Consider the following 16167-nt stretch of genomic DNA (forward strand, 5'->3'; position numbering starts at 1 on the left):
ATTTCCTATTCCCCCTCATTCTCACAATCTATTGTTTGTTCATTTTACTCTCAACAGGAAAAATTCCTAAGAGTGGACTAGTCAGGCAGAGGTATCTCATAGAAGGGAAATAGTGCAGCCCACTTGTTTTGGCTCCTCCATGGTGGTGACTAACAACCTCCTGGAAGTAATGACATCTTACTGTTTAATTCCATCATACACTACAGGGCAATTTCTTTATCTTTCCAAATGGGACGATGTCTTTAAGGGGCACAAAGGGAATAGAAATATAATCATTCCAAGATGGATTTCTGGGCACACAAACATCACTTGACAAATGCCTTCTATTTGGTTAGGATTTAGAGTCATCGAAAGGGAAAACAGAGGTGCATAAAGAGTGCTATAGGAGAGCCTCTCTGCTGGGGAATGCTGAGAATATGTACAGCTAACCCTAATCTGTTACAGACTATAGTCATCCTCTTATCTTCTATGGGCACTGAAAAATATGGTCCTTCCATTTTATAAACTAATGATGAAACTGATCTGTATCCTTTCTGTTAAGTCCCCAAGGGAGGGGTGGACACATGAATGGAGTCAGCCTTCAGAAAGAAAGCAGAGAAAAAAACATCTTCAGGTTTATAATTAAATTTTAGTTCTGAGTAATGAATCCAAAAGGTTTCTTGCTCTCTGCAGATGATATTCAAGTGAAACAGTAGAGCAAAGCAAGAAGAAATCCCAAGCAGGGCTGCCATAGATTCCTGGGAAGTTGCCACTTACTTTTGCCTATGGACTAGAGACTTTGTTCCCCTAAATGACCCCCTCCATCTCCCCCAAAATTTCTCTCTCTTCCCCTCCCTTTCTCCTCCCCCCTGACCCTGTACCAGAACTGGGTATTTTGTTTTGTGCTACAGTTGAAAGTGTCACCACCCCAATTTATATATTTTTAAACCTACAACTTAGATTTGATTCAACCCCATGCCATATAAAAAATGGAAGTAACCATACTATTTAACTGGGAACAGAAAATGTAGGAGAATCTGGTTTCTGGTTTGCAGATCTCTAAATAACTGTTGTGTTAGCAAAGTGCTGGTGGCTCATACCCGTAATCCTAACTATTCAGGAGGCTGAGATCTTAGGATCATGGTTCAGTCAACCGAGGCAGGAAAGCACGTGAAGTTCCTATCTCCAATTAACCACTGGAAAACCATGAGTGGTGCTGTGTCTCAAAGTGGTAGAGTGCTAGCCTTGGGCAAAAAAGCTCAGAGACAGTGCCCAGGCCCTGAGTTCAAGCCCATGACAGATCAAACACGCCCCCCCCCAAAAAAAAACAATTTGCTATGAGACAAAGGATATTTTTTAATGGACCCAATTGGGGTGGCTAAAAACTGTGATTCATGACAACCTTACGTGTCAAGCACTGTTGCATATAGTTTACAAGGATTATGTTTTCATCCTCTCAACATTAGGAAGTAGTACTATTATCCCTTTTTTTAAAAGGGAACAGAGAGGCTTGATAACTTCGATATTTTTTTTGCTCACTGGACTTACTATTGTTTCAACTAATTAATTAATTTGGTGCCAATACCAGGGCTTGAAATCAGAGCCAGGGAGCTGTCCTCAAACTGTTTGTGGCCTTGTTCACTCTAGCATGGAGTATGCTCACTTGTTTCTTTCTTCCAATACAGCTGACTCACATTTACCAGATTTTTCCCCTAAAGTACAGATCTAGCTTTTCCTTTAGTTCACAAACCTGTAGCAGTGGCTATCAACACTAGGTCCAGTCAAACTGAAACTCCAGTATCCAAAGTCTTCCAGAACTTTACACTCTCTCCCTCACTGTGCTGCAAAACCCTGCTCTGCTTGTGTCTCACATGCTCTGAGCTTCCTTTGTTTTCCAGTAGTTGTTCCCACAGCTTTCTCAGCTTAAACTCTTACACTGCCTTCTTTACCACCTCCACCTGTTGAAACCAGTACTCTAGAGTCTATCTTAAATAATAATAATAGTTAACATTTATTGAGTGCTCATTTTAAGCCCGCCACTGTGCTAAGCGTGCACAAGTATTTTACATGGATTCTTACTTAATCCTCACAACAACTCGATGATGTTGATGCTATTATTATCCCCACTTTAGCTGGAGTTACTGAAGCTCAGAGGGGGATGTCAATTTGTCAGAGGTCAAGAAAGTTAATACAAGGTGGGGATGGATCTGATACCAAACAGTATCTGATCTGGAGCTTTGAAAAGTGGTATAATTTCAAAACACAATTTTAAATGTTTTTATTTTCTCTTGGCTCGAGTTGGTATGATTTTTACTTGAAAAACAGAAATTTTTAAATTTTACTTTGTGTGTGTGTGTGTGTGTGTGTGTGTGTATGTGTGTGTGTGTGTGTGTGTGTGTGTGTGTGTGTGTGTGTGTGTGTGTGTGTGTCCAAACCAAGGCTTGAATTCAAGGGTCTGGGCATTGTCCTTTAGCTTTTTCAGTCAGAGCTCTGCAACTTGAGCAACAGCTCTACTTCTGGTTTTTGATGGTTAATTGGAGATAAGCCTTACATACACTTTCTTGTGCTAGCTGGCTTTGAACTATAATTATCAGATCTCAGCCTCCAGAGCATCCAGTACCAGTGAATCACTGGTACTTGGCTTCCTTTCACCTTTAAAATTCATCTTTTTTTAGGATTGTTTGTGTTCTTATACCCATTATGAGTCTGGACAGCAGGAGGTACAGCCTACATCTTGATCATTTCACTATCCACAGTCTGACACAGAGTAGGTACTCAGTAGCTACAATTAGTTGAATTGAAAGTATGCTGTAGCAAAGGAGGCGTTGGCCTGTGTTACCAACACCTGTCCAAATGAGAGCTTGCAGTCCTGTTTTCCCAGCTTGGTCTCTGGCGGGTCTCTTCTTGTCTCCCCCCACCCCTGCCAGTTCTCACAGCTGCCTGGGCCTTGGCCAGTGTTTGGGGTGAGGCAGGATCAAAATATCACTGTCCTGGTCTGGGCTTCCAGGAGGGGGGGGGGGAATCTAGTGAAACTCAGCTGGGCAGGGTGAGGGGGTGGAGTCAAAGCCCCATACAGAGCCAGCACACTCTACACAAGCCCTGACTTGCCCGGGCACCACGGGTGAGCCAGCAATTCAGCTTCCCTAGGGATGCTCCATTTGTCTAATCCTTTCCCTCCTCCCCTCCTCGTTTACTTATCTTCTTAACCCAGATGCTCATGGTAGTTGTACAAGTCTGGGCATGTTCCCAGTGGCCTTGTGACTCAAGTAAGAACCTATACAGGAGGAACAGGCTAGCCAAGGCTCTAAGGATACCAGTATAGGTTTCTAACACTTCAGACAATGCTTTCTTGTCATTAGTAGATGAATTGACAGATGACCACGGGACACCTTCCCAGACGTTCGGATTGCGAAGCAACTTAGAAAAAAGACTTGTGATCTTGTACTTTAATAGCTAGATGCCACACTTCCCAGCCTATTTGCCACGCCAAGGGGGTGTTCCCACACTTACCTTGTAAGGATGAATAGGTGAATCTTTTACAACAGGGTTCCAGAACAAATGCACCCTGGAACTGAAAAGTCACCTCGCCCAGCCGCAGCACCTCAGCCCTCAGCCTATGCACAGCTCCCACAGAAGAAATCCGTAGCAGGCAGAGTTCAACACGTATTTTCACATCCACGTGTAGTAACAACAGATCAAAGCCACCCTCTATTTCTTTCATGCTATTCTTACTTTCCCCACGCCCCCGTGAGGCTTCAGGGACAGTTATTGGACTACTTGATGTAGCTAGGAGTGGCTATGCAAATAAACTCCACCCCGCAGAGGGGCACAGAGAGTCTAGGGGATAAACAATGATCCAGTCACTGGTACAGCAGGATTTGCGAAAGCTGCTGGGACTGAAGCGGAGGCGGAAGGGCCTAGAGCCAGGGAATTGAGTCCAGCCCAGTGTGTGGGAAGAAAGGGGAGAAGACAGGGTCAAGCGATTGGACACAGCTAAATGCGGTTCAGCTCTTCAGTTTTGTGTATGAGTTAGCCGGCCAGGAGTTTAACAGGGAAAATTAGTGTTGGAAAAGTAAGGGTTTTCATACACATGGAAATGCCAATTCCCAGACCTGGTTCTGTACTTTCCATTTTGTCCATCTTGCCTTCAGAAGAGTGAGACTTTTGCAGGAGGAGAGAGACTTGATGCTGGAGAAAGACTACTGAAAATGAAGGAAAACTGGATCCCGGAGTTATCTCTGACTTTGAGCCAACCTTTTACCTTCTTGGGGCCTCCTGTTTCTGTGCAACGAAGAGGTTGGATTACATTGTCCCTAAGGCTCTTTCAGCAATGACACTTTGGGAGTTAATTAGTCTATGATCTCACAGGCAGCAATGAGGAAATCCTGGAATAATATCCCTGACCTTGAAGAACTTACAGAGGAGTTGGGGAGATAAGACAGACTGGACACAGTCACCTAACAACACACAGTATAAACTGAAGGGCAAAATAAAAGTATGAGGATAAGGGGGAAAGTATAAAAGAAAGAGTATATAGTGAATGAAAGAAATAATCTTCAGTGGACTGGGATAGGCAAAAAACAAGTGTAAGAGCAAATAGCCAAGGTATGGGGGATGGAATCAAGCACTGGGCCATAATCAGAATCTGACTATCTCCACCTGGCCTATAAAGAGGTGTGTGTGTGTGTGTGTGTGTGTGTGTGTGTGTGTGTGTGTGTGTGTGTGTAAGTTCTAAATTCATTCCTTATCTATTCCTCACTAATAGCTAAGGCCAGGATATGTCCACTTACACTGCTGCCGTGGACTCAGGCCTAGCACAAGAGAAAATGTTTTTAGTTGGAACAGGTTCTTACTAACACTGTGATCTTGGACAAGTGTGTATCTTTGTATCCTTATTTGTAAATGGGGACAATAATAATATCTTGCTCATTTGGTTACCTTTTTAAATAAGTTTTTATTGTAAAAATACTGTACAGAGGGGTTACAATTACATGAGCAAGGTAATGAGTACATTTCTTATCAAGCATTGTTTCCTCCTTTGTTTTTCCCCAACCATCCCTTCCCTCCCACCTCCACAACTACACCCCCCACCCCCGCCTAAATTGTAAAGTTTGTTTTTGACATAGTGTCTTGTACATCTCATTGTTGCAATGGTTACACCTGTATCCCTATTTAAACAATTTGTTTTTCCCCTTCCCCTCCCCAAATTATAACAACATTAAATACAGTGAAAATAGGGGTTATACAATGGGGGAGGGACATACAAAGCAACAAAAAAAAATCACATGGTACCTTATAAAAACGTTAGAAACAATAGCAAGAAAGAAAAACCACTTGTGTCCTTATTTTGGGGTTCATTTCACTCATTTGGTTACTCTGAGGATGAGGTTCTATACAAAATAGTAGTAATGTGTGTTAAATTAGGATAATGACGGGATGTATTAAGTAGCATACAATTCTATGTTATATATAAATAAACAAGTACATATACAAAATGTATGAACATCCAGATCTTTTGACGTTGTCAATTAGATTAATATTAAATAGGACCTTGTAATTCTGTTCTGAGGAGGACCAAAGAAAGAATCCTTTTTCTAGTCAGGCACTAGTGCCTCATGCCAGTAATCTTAGCTACTCAGGAAGCTGAGATCTGAGGATTGCAGTTCAAAGCCAACCTGGCCAGGAAAGATTGTGAGAACCTTCTCAGCAATAAACTACCCAAAAGCCAGTTATGGGGCTCTAGCTCAAGTGGTAGACCACTCATCTTGAGCAAAAGAAGTTCAGGGATAGCACCTAGGCCCCAAGTTCAAGCCCCAGGACCAGTACATACAAATAACAAAAGAACCCTTTGTCGTCCCCCCCCCCTCCTAGGGAAGGGCCTCCTCCTCAAAGGAAGTGTCTTCAAACTTTTCATCTTCTTTTACAGAGTAACTGTGTGTTGTTATGTGACTGTGTCCAGACTGACTACTGTAGTTGAAAGAATATTGACTTCTTTGTGGTGGGTGGATTCTAGCCTGGGTATGGGATTTAGGACTCTAGGAAAAAAATCAAGTGAGATTCTTTGTTTCTCCGCCTTCCTTTCTTTCTCCTTTGTAACTTGAAGAAATTGTTGGACTAACTAGCCTTGAAGCTCTAGAGCAGTGCTTCCCACTTGTTAATGTTGCTAAGGAATCATCTACAGATTCTGTTAAAACACATACTGTGATTTAGTATTGCTGACATGCGGCTGAAACTATGATCTTCAAATAAAGTTCTCAGAGGATACAGATGCTGCTGTTCCATAGACCATACTTCCAATAGCAAGACTAGAAGGTTGACAGGTGCAGCATTCACTGAGCATCTGTTTGTTAGTGAACAGTGTTGGAGGTCTTGAAGTGAGGAGGCAGAGTCTAAGTAACTTCTTACAGCCTTCCGGGTGCCTCTTGCTGCAAGGAGGGAATTCTCCACCCAGTGTTTAAAAGCCTAGAGGTGAAAGAGACCATTCATTAAATTGCAGATGCCTAGCTTTAGGTGAGCTGAAGAGCTCTGCTTCAGAGAAATGCAGATGTCTTAGCCACAGGAAAGTTGCATATAGAGAATGCTCTGCTTTGGCCTTGATTATCTTCCTAAATGGCTTGAATCAGCTGCCTCCCAGTGGGCTCTAAGATTTCTCCTTTGTGGAAGGTTGAGCTTTATCTTCCCTGGATGGAAATGTTCTGCTGGTACCTGACCTTGTACCTGAGTATGTCCTAATAATGTCTGCTTTTACTTAGCCCCCACAATCATGTGGTTTTGTCTTTAAAAGCTTGGTGTAAGCTCTGTTCTGAACTGCAGATCTTTGAGATGAAAGTTTATCTGCAGACACTGGCCTCCAATGACGACTCACAATTTGACCTCTGAAAATGTGGCTTCTCTGTTTTCTCATGACTAGATTTGTATCTGATTCACCTTACAACATATCCAGACCATGATTAGCTCATTCTGCTGCTTTTTGCCTATGGCAAGGCAGTATACCATGGCTGGAAGTGTGTGGCAAAATAAATCCTTTTACCTCATGGCTCCAATGCAAAAGACAGAAGAGAAAGAGACATGGTTTCACAGTCCTCTTAAAAGTCACACCCTTAAATAGCCAAAAGACCTCTCACTAGGCTCCACTTCTTAAAAGTTCCTCCACTTCCTACTAGCAAGATCAGATGGAGACTAAGCCTTTAAGAGATGGGATTCTGGGGACATTTTAGATCCAAATGAGAGAAATCTCAAAATCATGCAAATTTGCTCCTTCATAGCTAACAATAATCTTTTGAGGTAAAGATTACAAAAGGGATGCCATTGATCAAGATGTATTGTATTCATAAATTATTTTCTTAAATGGCAGTTCCTTTGTGCTATTAAGATAATTTTTAAAAAGAAATGAGTATTATACAAAAAATATTCCTATACTCCATGATTCTGCATAGCAGGAAAGAGGAAGCCCTGACATAAGATACCAAGAAACTTTAGAGTCTATAAGTTGGTGAACGATCATTAGGAAATGTTTCTGATTAGTAATGGCAAACAAACACTACTTTCTTCTATAACTTGTCCATTATCATATAATAGTATTTAACCCTAAATAAGCTGCCAGACACTGTTCCACATGTTATATGAATTAAATTTTTCATTCTCACAACAAACTTTGAGGCTAAAAACTTTGGACTCATCCTTGCTTCTTCCTTCTTTTTACCTCATATCCAATCCATCAGCATGTCTCAAAATGGACTCTGAATTCCATAACTTCTCAATAACTTCACTGTAACTATTCTGATAAGCAACCACTTATTGTGGATCTCTTTTATTATTTTAATTGCCCCATACTAGTGAATTCTCAGCCTAAAAGCCAAAGTAGTCCTTTGAAAATATAAGTCTTCCCGGATGCCTCTAATACTAGCTACTCAGGAGGCTGAGATATGAAGATGAGGATTTGAATCCAGCCCAGAGAAGGAAAGTCTGTGAGACTATTATCACCAATTAACCAGAAAAAAAAGCCAAAAGTAGAGCTGTGACTCAAACAGTAGAGCACCAGCCTTAACTGAAAAAGATAAGAGATGGCACCTAAGCCCTGAGTTTAAGCCCCAATACCAACATGAAGAACAAAAAAAGAAAAAGAAAGAAAGAAAGGAAGGAAGGAAGGAAGGAAGGAAAGAAGGAAGGAAGGAAGGAAGGAAGGAAGGAAGGAAGGAAGGAAGGAAGGAAGGAAGGAAAGAAGGAAGGAAGGAAAGAAACTGTTTCCAAAATATCCTACTGGCTGTCTTCTTGTACATAGAAAAATGCAAACTCCTTAACTACAATTAATCCTACTCTATGCCATATATGTGTCTATATATCTCTGATTTCATCTATGACTATTTCCATACACAATTATCATAGCTTCCTTACTGTTTCTCCTAAAACTCAAAGCATGATCCAGGTTGTATCTTTGTGGTTGATTGTCCTTCAACTTGGAAAATTCTCCTCAGCCACCCTCTGCATCCATCTTCACACATGTGTCCTTTACTTCTCTATATATCCACTTGAATGTTTCGTTATCAGAAATGACTTTCCTCAATACCCTGATATAAGCTAATTTCAGCATCAGGGCTTTTTGGACTTCACTGAGTAAGTGAGCTTTTCCATGGCAGTAGCCTCAAATACCTCAGGTTGAATGTAGCAAGGGGTAAATTTATGGCTCTCAGCTCTGCTCTGAACAATGGTGCTACTCCAGTTCTGTAGGCAGTCAGAACGGAGGTTGGGTTAATTCATTTCTCAAAGATTTCTCTGAGGTATCTTTTTTCAGGATGAGCAAAAGTTACTTCAAAAATCCAAACACAGCAATCTCAGGTTAAGGGATTCTTTAGTTATATTTTACTGATGGAACCAACTTTACTTACCTGATAACAGGATAGATGAGTTCAGCCTCCCCTCTACCTAACTCTGCAGCAAAAGTGATTATTCTAGGATCTGGTAAGAAATTAGGAGATCCCTAGTGCAAGTCTTGAGCTCTTCTCAGAGGTTTCCTAGGGTCTTTCATGGGATCACCAGCCTTAGCTAGGTCATGAAGAAGACAGAATAGGCTCTAATTCTAAGGTAAAATGCAGATAGGTTGATCTCTTATGAGAAGACCTCATGTGTATTCAGTCAGAGTAGGCCTCTCTGTGGAGTGTGGAAAGAAGGAACAGAAACAACATCCAAAATATCAAGATATGCTAGGGCCTGCAAGAGAGCCCCTTTGGACTTTTGCTACTTCTAGTGTAATCCCTGACTACAGGATCAGCTTTCTGGTACCCTTTTGTCAGCTTGTTTGAGTCTTCTAGATCAGAAAGCTGGGGTACAAGAAAGTTCCTTCAAACCATGGGATTTTCCAATTTCATTGGAGCTCTAGCATAGTTCATTACTCTTGTCTCTCATTCTTAATCATGTTCCCTTCCACTTGACCAAAATGCCTGTTTCAAACTCCTTCCACTTAGTCAAGCTCCAATGCAACTCTCAAAACTCCTAGCAGATGATTTCCCTTCCAGTTTCCTGAGAACATAAAAGAGCAGTGACCTCCTACCTTCAAGTTCATCCTTGTTGTTGCTTCAGATCTTCAGGTCCTAAACTAATCTCTCCATCTGTGTTCACTCCTCCTGTCTGTTCTACTTTCCTTTTATTATATCTTTATAGTGACTTCTCCTCAGGGTCCTTCCTATGACTTCTGCCTTTTATTTCTTTTTTTTTTTTTTTTTTTTTTGGTCAGTCATGGGGCTTGAACTCTGGGCTTGGGCGCTGTCCCTCAGCTCTTCAGCTCAAGGCGAGCGCTCTACCACTTGAGCTACAGCGCCACTTCTGGTTTTCTGGTGGTTTATTGGAGATAGGAGTCTCACGGTCTCTCTTGCCCGGGCTGGCTTTGAACCACGATCCTCAGATCTCAGCCTCCTGAGTAGCTAGGATTACAGGCGTGAGCCACCAGCGCCCAGCTCTGCCTTTTATTTCTGAGCCAACATTCTGGAGAAAGTTTTCCAAAGTCTTTGCTTTCATATCCTCATCTCTCTGTCATTTCTAATCTCACCCCATTCTGCTTTTCTGAGGGTTACTCGTGAATATCTTGCTATCCAACCTATTAGAATTCATTACAACATAAAAAATTATTTGGCTCTATTCCTTGTTGACTCTTTTCCATTGACTTTGATGAATATTGTCTGTTTTGTTTTGTTTTAATTTTATTTTCTTGTAAAGATGCTGTACAGAGACATTACAGTTACATGAGTAAGGTAATGAGTACACTTCTTGTTGAGAATTATTACTCCCTCTGTTGTTGTTCTCCCACTATCCCTTCCCTCCCCCACCTCCCTCACTCCTCCCCCTGCCCCTAAATTTGTAAAGTTAATTTCCAATATACTGTCTTGTGGGTATCACTTGTCCCTTTGGTCTTTTACTTCTTTCTAATGTCTCTCACTCATATGTAAAGCTATGTGATAAGCACTTTCCATGTACTTTTCACCCAAAACATCACCTAGAGCAAATTAAGTGCTCAATATATTTTTACATATTTTGTAATGTATATCAATATACCTGTAGAATGAACAAATTAATAAATGATTGGGTGGGTGGGATTAAGGAATTAAATGCTGGCATTTAATTCATTCTTCTGTAATGAGCTCCTATGACTCAAGGAGATTACTATACAAAAAGATGCCAAAAATAATTGTAAAATACAAACAAAGGAAAAACAGCTGGGTGCTGGTAACTCATACTTCTAATCCTAGCTACTCAAGAGGCTGAAATCTGAGGACTGTAGTTCAACACCAGCCCAACAGGCAGGAAAGTCCATGAGACACTTATCTCCAATTAACCAGCAAAAATCCAAAAGTAGAGCTGTGGCTCAAGTGGTAGAATGCCAACCTTGAGTGAAAAAAATAAGGGATCGTGCCTAAGCCTTGAATTGAAGCCCTAGCATAGGCACACACACACACACACACACACACACACACACACACACACACACACACACACACACATATTTATATTTATATATACATAAACACACATACACACACATACCTGTCCTCTCTCTCTCTCACCCCCCCCACACACAAAGAAATGAAAAGGAAAGACAAAGAAAAAGAAAGTGAATATTAGGGAACATATTCAAAATAAAAACAACTAGAATTTGACCAACCCTCTACATCAGGCTCTGTGCTAAATATTCTGTATGCAATATCTCATCTAATCATCCCAATAACTTTATGAGTTACTGTTATACAACTCCTATTCAATAAATAAGGGAATGGAAGCACAAAACTGACAAGTTTTCCATGATACCATAACACATAAGTGGCAATTGACATATCTGTCAAGAATAATGTATGCCACACTCAAAGTACAATCCTTTCCCTCTGAATCAGAGGTTCTTCCCATACTCTTTGAAGACTCTTCTAAATGACTTTTTCTTAATATTCTTACTCTGTGCTGAATTGTCAGTCCACAAAATGGATATCTTTTTCTTTTGTAGATAAAACAGATGGCATTAGGCATTTAAACCCTCTACCTCTGTCCATTAAAGGTGTAAGGATCTCTCTCTGTCTTTGTTCTATCTCTTTCTCTCCCTCTTCACCCATCCTGACCTTTCCTCTTCAAGAAGAACATGGGAGAATAGGCCTCTTCTCCTCCCCTCTTCCCTGTGAAGCATGCTCCATGAATCATCTTCGTCATCTCTGGTATAAGTGTAATTTATGTTCTGCAACATTTCCACCCCTGAACACACAAACATATTTGAATTTCTCCCATTGAGACATTAAACCAAACCCATCTCTACACTGGTTTTTTCTTAAATAACAGTTTCATCTCTTTTCTCAGTTACTTCTGGCCAGAGAAGTTTGCACTCACTGTTTCCATCTCTTCCCTGGCCATTAGGTCCCCAACCAATTGTAATCTGGCTTCTGTTCCCTTTTCCAAGCCACAGGAAACCACTTTACTGCCAACTTTTAGGGAACATTTTCACTAGTTTTCTTCTTTATCTACAGTTTTCCCCAATGTTGTTCACTCTTTTTCTTGGGGGAAACATTCTTTCTTGTATTGGAAAAAATAACCCAGTCTCCTGGTTTCCTCTGTTTTTCTTACCCCTCCTTTTCAGATTGAGTCACTGGATCTTCTCATTTCATTCCATGAAAGTTGAGTGAAGCTAGGTCCCTCACAACGTTTTATACACATAAACTCATTTATCTCATAGAACAACCCTTTTCAATATGTATCTTGTTTCCTTGTTTTGCACAGGAAGCAACTCAAGATCAGAGAAGTAGTAGACTGAAATGTCCAAGGACACAAGCATAAAATCAATCCAGAATGTAAGCCACCAATTTACTCCTAAGAATACCACACCATATTGTCTTTCTCCAAAAAGTAAGGAGTAGAATGGCTTGAGATTCTGATTTGAAATTCTAGATATGAAAACTTAATGTCTCCAAACCTTAGAACCTGCAGCTATGAACAGAAATCTTTCATCTTTAATCTCCTAGATACCAGGAGACTTTGCAGGCTTTTTAACCCAATTCCAGACTTATACATCACTAATGATCATATATTCAGATAATGATGATAATAATGCTATGGTTATTAAGCTTTTGCCACTTTGTTATGGTCTGAATATTTGTCTCTTTCCAGACTTCCTATGTTGAAATTAGAACATAAAGGAAGAGATTCATATAAACTACAAAGATCCTTTGTACATTCCATGATGTGAGGATACAACAAGAAAGGTATTTGAGTAGATGTTCATATGGCAGTTAACATGCTACAATTTTTTTTGTGCCAGTCCTGGGGCTTGAACTCAGAGCCTGGACACTATGTCTGAGCTTCTTTTGTTCAAGGCTACCACTTGACCAAAGTACCACCTCCAGGTTTTTCTGTTTATGTGGTACTAAGAAATTGAACCCAGGGCTTCATGCATGCTAGGTAAGCACTGTACCATTAAGCCACATTCCCAGCCCATGCTAGGATTTTGATCAAGCACTTTCGGCCCCATACAACCATGAGCAATAAATTTGTGTTGTTAGAAAGCCACTTAGTTTATAGCAGTCAGAATAAACTAAGACACCCCTGATTTTCCAACAATTTAATTTAATAATCTGCTTCTTGTCATTACTTCCACTTTTTGTTTGTATTTATGTGATTCAACCTTCTTTGAAAGAATGTAATTTCTGTAATCCCAGATACTTGTAAGGATGAAAAACGGAGGATCAAAACTTCAGACCAGCCCAGGCAGAAATGCTCTCCAAATGCCTTCTTAATCCTACAACATGGCGCAGGGGCATACACGTGTCATCCATGCATAAGTGGGAGATTGAGAATGGGAGGATCATTGTTCCAGGAAAGCCTGGAAAAAAACACACATGGATGAGATTCTCTTTCATCAGAAGGAAGCTGGATGGGGTAATATCCATCTGTGATCCTAACAATGGCAAGAAGCTTAAAAAAGTCAGATTGCAGGATGGGCATCTGCCTGGACAGGAAGCACAACTTTGTATGTATATAAAAGTAGTGTTGGAGGAATAGCACAGCATTAGAGAGCCTGCCTACCAAGCAAAAAGCCCTGAGTTCAAATAGCAGTACCTCAAAAGAAATAATAATAAAGTAATTTGCCTGAGGCATAGAGCCAAATCAATATTTTCTCTACATATTCCTTCAACAGTCATAGCTCCTTAAGGTGAGCACACAGCGACGAGAAGTCTCTGTAACTCTGACTCCTCTATGTACACAGTTAATAATAATAATGTTAGGCAGGTATTAGTGACTCCAGCCTGCAATCTGAGCTACACAGGAGGCTGAGCTGTGAGTATTAAAGTTCAAAGCCAGTCCAGGCAGACAAATTTGAGGGACCAGAATCCTTAATTAACCACCAAAAAGAAGTGAAGCTATGGCTTAAGTGGTAGAGTGTCAGTTTTGAGCAAAATAGCTAAAGGACAGCATCCAGGCACAGAGTTCAAGCCCCAGTACCAGCACAATGATTATAATATTATAATATATAATAATTATTAATGCATATAATAGTACAGATTATATGTATTATTATAGATGATACATTATATAAAATAAATAAGCTATATATGTAATATATAAAATACAATATATATTATATTTTACATATAAAATATAATCTGTTTAATATATACTATATAGCTATTCCAGAAACTGTAGGCAGGAAATAGCAACAGGTTGGCCTTGGGAAAAAAAATGAGAGTTATGTCAAAAGAACTAAAGCAAGGCTTGAGGAATGAGTAAAGTGGTAGAGTATCTTCTTAAAAAGTGCAAAGCCCTGACTTCAAGCCCCAGTACTGACAAAGTTAGAAAATAATGTGGAGACATAGCCACTGTATCTCATTTGATGTTAACATGGCAAGGTGATAATACTATTATATAAACTTACTAATTAGAAAAGGCAGAATGTCTATGTGTTCGATGATTGCTATATGCACGCACTATACTAGGCAATTTATATAAATTATTTTTGAGTATGTCAATGATTAGCTTCATTTTAAAAGTATCAAATGGAAATGACATTGGCAAAATGATAGAATAGGATTTGCCAATTTGCAAACCTAGACTGACACAAAAATAACCTCTAAGAGCAAGAAGATCCAGGTGAAAGATTGTATGAACAGAAATAAGAAAATATACATTGAGGGGAACAACAAAATTGTGAGACAAAGGACCAAAAGGCAAACCAATGAAACAGCAATACTCACAAGGCATGCTGGAAATTAAGTTTACAACTTGGTGGGGGGGGACATTGAGAGGGTGGAATAGTGGGAGAAAGTCAAGGGGAGGGGGTTAACATTGTTTGAGGAGTCCACTTTGAGCTGGCCAAGCAGCACAAATCCTTCATCATCTTGACCAAGGAGATTGATTCCCTCTTTGTCAAAATGAAAAGGAGAGAGAGGCCGCCTGAAGGATCAAAACATAATTCTTATTCTAGATGCAGGGGGTGGGGAACAACAATGATGCGACTCTGGTCTTTGGTGCCAGAAATATCCACTGGGTGTTGGATTCGGCCATTCAAAGAAAGTTTGAAAGGCGCATTTACATCCCTTTACCGGAAGAAGCTGTGAGCACACAGATGTTTCCATTGCATCTGGGGAGCATGTCCCACAACCTCACAGATACCAACATCCATGAACTGGTCTGGAAGCCAGAAAGCTACTCTGGTACAGACATCAACATCATCATGCGGGATTCCCTCATGCAGCCTGTCCAGAAAGTGCAGACAGCAACACATTTTAAGCGTCTGTGACAATTCTCATACCAAGCTTAGCATTGTGATGGACTACCTCCTGATTCCATGCTACCCGAACACCCCGGGGCCATAGAGATGACCTGGATGAACATCCCTGGTGACGAGTTTATAGAACCTGTGATTTGCATATCAGCAATGCTCCAGTCTTTGGCTACCGCCTAAACCACAGTGAATGCGGACAACCTCCAGAAAGTGAAGAAATTCTCAGAGGGCTTTGGACAAGAGATTTAAATGTGAAGGCGGGAAGTCGTAGCAGATCCTGTGACCCGGTGGGGAGCCTAGACTGGTCCTGAGGTCACTGTAAAAGACCTGACCAATAATTTACCTGGGACCTCATTTTATTCTGGAATTTAGCCTCTGACCTACTGCAGTCCTAAAGCCAGGAAATTCCAGCAGAAAGCTAAGTACAAACAGTCCTTGAAAAACTTCAGATGATGCTTACCTAAGATAAGCCGAAGGTCAAATTGTCTGAGATTCCTGACAGCCCCCACCTAGGAGTAGTGACCAATATCTACCCAGAAAGTCCTGCACGTACTCCCTTGCACCACCCTTGAGACTTTAACCAATAATTTTAAAGTGCATCAACCCCTTGATCTGACCAATAACCCTCTCTAGATTCCTTCCTACCATTGAACACGCAAATCATGTTTTAAAGATGCTTTATGATTCTCCCGCAGTGTGTGTTGATTTGTCAAGGAATGGTATGATGAGTGCAAAGTCCCAGCCTTTACCCCAAAAGTGTATAAAACTGTTACAAACCCTAGGCTCCGGGCCTCTCAGCGTTACCAGTTGTTTGCTGTGTTCGCAGAAGACCGAGCTAGCTTGCAATAAATACCTCGCTGCTGACTACATCGATCTTGGTTTCTGGTGGTCTTTTTGGGGTCCTGAAATCGAGCATTTTAAGTGGGGTTCATCCAGCATCCCCC

General features: G+C 40.8%; 1 protein-coding gene and 1 pseudogene across 1 annotated transcript in view; one reads left to right on the forward strand and one right to left on the reverse strand.

Annotated features, from left to right (window-relative positions):
• Positions 1-3644, reverse strand: part of Eda2r (ectodysplasin A2 receptor) — a 40048-nt gene extending 36404 nt beyond the window's left edge. The window contains exon 1 of the mRNA XM_070039095.1: positions 3490-3644. The gene's annotated coding sequence lies outside the window, so the exon portion shown is untranslated. The remainder of the gene's footprint in view (positions 1-3489) is intronic.
• A 9696-nt stretch (positions 3645-13340) lies between these two features.
• Positions 13341-15472, forward strand: LOC138839846 (vacuolar protein sorting-associated protein 4A pseudogene; annotated as a pseudogene).
• The last annotated feature ends 695 nt before the right edge of the window (positions 15473-16167 follow it).

Source organism: Dipodomys merriami, unplaced genomic scaffold (assembly GCF_024711535.1).
Source record: "Dipodomys merriami isolate MVZ:Mamm:240054 unplaced genomic scaffold, mDipMer1.0.p SCAF_3, whole genome shotgun sequence".
NCBI lineage: Eukaryota > Metazoa > Chordata > Mammalia > Rodentia > Heteromyidae > Dipodomys > Dipodomys merriami.